Source organism: Penaeus vannamei, chromosome 15 (assembly GCF_042767895.1).
Source record: "Penaeus vannamei isolate JL-2024 chromosome 15, ASM4276789v1, whole genome shotgun sequence".
NCBI lineage: Eukaryota > Metazoa > Arthropoda > Malacostraca > Decapoda > Penaeidae > Penaeus > Penaeus vannamei.
Genome location: NC_091563.1, coordinates 998,652 through 1,003,651, shown reverse-complemented (window position 1 = coordinate 1,003,651; position 5,000 = coordinate 998,652). Strand labels below are relative to the sequence as shown.

The following is a 5,000-nucleotide window of genomic DNA, read 5'->3' as shown; positions in this document are numbered from 1 at the left end:
GAGGAAACAAATAGAAATGAAAAATACAAATGATGTTGCTCAGATGTCATCACGGAGAAGACATTGATTTTGTGGTATGCTTTTTGTATGGGAATGTTAAACGTAGAGTTAGATTCAGAATAAGGGGAAGAGGGTTTATACTGACAATTTATATGAATGTATGAATTTTTATTCTCTCTCTCTTACTCTGTGGTATTAGTCCATGAAGGAGAGAATGAAACATAGATTTATTGATTGTATTATGGCATAGGAGATGTAGTAAAATTTATTTGCGCAAAATTAAGAGGTGAATGGAGATGTGATATTCTTCATTTAGATTGTTTTTTCAACCATCAGGACATCTTAGGATTATTCTTATAGAAAAAAAGAATAAGTTTCAGACTTACTCTAGATCTAGATCACAGGAGATATTTAACAAGTATGTAAGATCCTTCTTTATTCATTTCCAAGTTTTTAAAAAAAACAAGACTTTTTGAAAGGAGCAAGGTGCTGTCTTTTTTACACTGTATATACCAATAGGCCTTATCAAGGGAATTATTATATGATACCATGTTCTTGTGCTTTTAATGCCAGTGTGATGTAATATATATATGTAAATAAGAGTGATACACTGCCTGGTGTTGGCCCGTGTTAAAAATGTTTCACTTACACATCCGGTTGTAGTAGTTAGCAATAAGCATCCGCGGCGTATAAAACAACGAAATTCTACTGGAAATATTAAAACACTCACTCTCGAGACATGGGTGTTAGGAACATGTTCTCCTTGGTATTCTACAGCAGTATTCTGGTATGAGCTCCAACGTCTCCACTCAGATGGGGCATGGACGGACAGTTAGGTGTGTGACTGGCAGCGGTACTTATGCCGTAATTGAGGTGTAGAAGAGTTTTGTGTTGGCAATGATATCGGAGTCTCATTTTACGGTGTAGAAAGATGACCAGAGATAGGTCTTGGGAGTTAGATTTTATCTCTGCTTTGCCCTTTTATTTTGATTTATTCATTTGTTTGATTTTCTTGTGATCACTTACAGCAAGCAAAGAGTTGCTACTTATTTTTTAATATATATATTAATTTTCAGTTAGGAAGTCCAGCATATGCTAAGTTTGAGAGACTGATTTTGATAATAATCTTTATTACACGTGGCTTAGCACACACTCTCTCTTGCTCTAACATGAACATCGTATTTTGCCTTTGAGATCTGTGAGAGGAAATTAATGATTGTTTTAGTTGATCTATATCTTTATGGTGATTATGACTTTCTGATATGTATTATATTGTTATTTCAGACATGTATTAAGGTAGAAAAATGTTATATAAGAAGGTATATATGTGATATTTCTAGGGAAATATGAGATTTGTAGATGTTATTGAGATTTGAAAATTTAGTTATTTCTTCTTATACTTCAGGATAAATGAATAAGATCAGAGTGAACCTAGAATGAAATATAATAACTGGAATATATATATATTCTTATATCATTTATGCATGTAAGAAAGGAAAAGGATTCATTTTGCTTGTCTCATAAGTACTTGCCCCCTTGGTGGTGGTAGACTGCACAAAATACTTTTGTTCGCACAAGATTGGTTGTATAATCATTGAAAATAAACCTGGTTATGTCAAAGTTTATTAGGAAGTGATGCTAGTCATATAGAAGGGACAAAAAGTGATGCAGAAAGGGTTACATATATATTTATTGTATATATATATAAAAAAAGCCTTTTATTGGAAATATACTCAAAATATTGAGGATTGTACTAGTGTCAGTCTTTTTTAATTGATTATTTTTTTCTTTTTTTCTTTTTTTGTTTTTTAGTATATGTAGAAATTGTGAGGTATGCTTTGCAAGGCATATTTTATCTCATTCACCTACCCATTTAAGGCAGCATTAAGAGTCCTTGCATTATATGTTATGTTGAAGCATTGAGAGTTCCGAGCACTCAGTTCTGCATTTTGTCCTTGGTGTCACTCCCACGTTGGCATTAGGGAGTTGGTTCACGTTGATTCTCAGCACTTTGGATATGGTCTTTGATTGTATCTTTGAGGGAAGCAATACCCTGTAATGCTGCAGTGTTAACAAATCTACAAGGAATGATATTATTGTAATAGGTGGGATCATTTCAGGTAGGAGCTACCGCTACATACTTGAATGTTCTTTGGGTTTTGTTTGGTTTCAGCGAGGGTTAGCACACTTTTAGGGGTCTGTGAGAGATCAGTTGGGCGATTTATTTTTAGGTTACGGTACAAATTAGAGTGAACAAGGTACCACTTCTTCAAAGTTTTTCTTGAGTCCATACTTAGAGAACTTTAATGGTACCATAGAAGTCTTGAGTGGGTTGATAAACTTTTTATTAAAAACAATCCTCACGTGACAGGTAGTCATTGAGTTTATTGGTCTCGTTCACTTACTCATATTTTGAGAAAACATTGAAAAAAATTCTTTTTTATTAGGGAGACATATTCTGCACAGATATAGACTAATTGAATATTTTTTAGCACTTTGAATTGGTATTGAAATGATTGTTGTATGGCCATTACAGATGCTACTGATCTCAAAGTTCTACTAATGTTTCAAGAAAACAGCCCATGAACTTCTTTCAAATTTTAAGACAAACCTGTACAAACGAGTGGTAGTAGAAAATGTTAGATACAGATTTCTAAGTGCTTATCAGCAATAATATAGGGAATGTGGAGAGGAGATGTGATTTTTAGCATAAAAGAATGGCGGTGGCTCCCTTTGATAATAGGGCGGAATCCTGTCCTACAGATGTGCACACATGGGAGATTTTTTTAAGGTCTTATGCACAGGTCATAGGCACACAAGCTACTTCTATGGTATTTACTGTGAAGTGTCTGGAATAATTGGCATTTTGTGGGTTCTAGGTCTGTGGTATCCATTTTGAATTTGCAATGTAGCCATAGATCTTTCTCAAGATCATGTTGAAGGTATTTTTGGCCTGCATTTTATGGTGAGGCCATTATCTTAGAGATAAGTTTTAAAGATAGGTAATGTTTTTTGGGGACACCAGGTCTGCACTTGCAATTTCTGGAATGTTCTTTAATTTTTTTATTTGTTTATTTATTTTTATCATTACTATTATTGTTATTATTATTATCATTATTATTATTATTATTATTATTATTATTATTATTATTATTATTATTATTATTATTATTATTATAATTAAGGAGGGATAGTCAAAATGCATTGACTGTGTTGTGTCTCTCCTCAATTTTGATGCTGAGATTGTGGTAATGTTAACTAAATACTTTTTTTTTCCTCTTCCTGAATTCTATTAAGCATGCAATACCAGTTCCCTTTACTCGCTTCAGCTATAGCAGGTCATCCAGTGTCTCGCAGAAGTTCATCAGAAGCAGTGAATGTTGTTTATATGAATTTATTTAATGACTGATTTACCCCCAAACACCAGGTTCCATGTACTGTCTCACTTTCCCAGGACTAGACCCCCAAATATTTGTACCTTCAAGAAATAATCACAGATATTCTTTCCTTCTTTGCTAGTACTATGTCAGCTGGCTGGTGTATTTATATATTAGCATTTTCTCCAGGGGCTTTTCCCCCATCAGCTGCCGTGGGTAGGCCCAACACCCCACCCCCCCTTCACTTCTGTTTCAATAGATGTTACTCGGGTGTTTGAGGGAGCCCAGGACACCTCTCTCAGTGAGCCTGGTGTGCTTTCAATTTGAAACTTGCCGGCAGAATCGGAAAACATTCTCAAAAGTATACCAGTGTCTGGGGGTTGATTATACAAAATGATCACATATTATACCTGAGGATGCAACTGTTACTACAGTGGCCTTTCATTTATGTTTTATGAATTTTTAATGAACTTCATGCATTGCTGTCTTATTTATAATTTTTATGTTATTTACATTTGACCATGCATTTTATGCTACCAAAGTGAAAAATTTAAGCCAAACAGAAATCCTGCTTTTTGATACTATAGAGGCATAATCTGTGGAACACTTATGCACTCAATAGAATTGTTTGATAAAGCAATTATTTGTGTAGTATTGTAGAATAGAGTATTTATTAACTAAACTAGACAAAATGTATTTGAGATAATGTTTTGTTACTGCATACAGTTTATGGTTTACTGTACATTAAGGTTATGATCTTCATTTTTATCTGGTGTGAAGCAGTGTTATCCTTTCTTTTCTTTTCTTTTATATCTCAAAACAGAATATATAAGGTTATTGTTAATGAAATGTTCTCTGTTGCGTAATATGTTTAGTGTGGGCTGTAGATGGAAATGCTGTACATTTGACACTGGAGAATCATTTTTTTTCTTCTTCTTCTTCTTTCTTTCTTTTTCTTTCTTTCTTTCTTTCTTTCTTTCTTTCTTTCTTTCTTTTCTTTTCTTTCTTTCTTTCTTTCTTTTTTTATTTCTTTCTTTCTTTTTCTTTTTTTTCTTTTCTTTCTTTTCTTTCTTTCTTTTCTTTTTCTTTTCTTTCCTTTTCTTTTCTTTTCTTTTAGTGTGTTAACTTTGCTCGTTCATTAATGTTCATATGTAACTTTGGGATAATGCTTTACAATGAATGTTTAGGTAAGATCACCATTTCTCATGTCAGCTGAAGATATTTTTAGATATTTTTATAGAGGGTACATGAAGTAAATTTGATCCTTCAAAACGTAGTTGCTAAGCAAACCATTAACGAATTAGGTGGATGCATCTTTTGCGTGTAATGATAATGCACAGTTAAAGAGTGGAAAAAAATTAAACAAATATGAAAAAGGAAACTAAAAGTTTAAAAGTATTTGAAAAAGATGAAAGATAATTGAAAAGAGATTATAATTGGGAAAATGGCACGTCTTGTTAGCCAAGTGGGAACTGGTAAAAGAGCACAGGTTTCACGAGAGCAACAATTGCGGTAGCAATCAAACCTGCAACATATCCTGTTGTTCACACACCTGTTTAAGGACCCTAGATTAGGTGAAGTCCAACAATGTAGTACAGTACTGCATTGGGTTATCGTACTGGG

The 5,000-nt window shown here is 33.4% G+C and overlaps 1 protein-coding gene across 1 annotated transcript in view; it reads left to right on the top strand.

The window, feature by feature from the left end:
* Ric (Ras-related protein interacting with calmodulin) overlaps positions 1-5,000 on the top strand; it is a 12,306-nt gene that overhangs the window by 6,483 nt on the left and 823 nt on the right. The window contains exon 5 of the mRNA XM_070130269.1: positions 1-5,000. This exon is cut by the window's left edge and continues 475 nt beyond it; it is cut by the window's right edge and continues 823 nt beyond it. The gene's annotated coding sequence lies outside the window, so the exon portion shown is untranslated.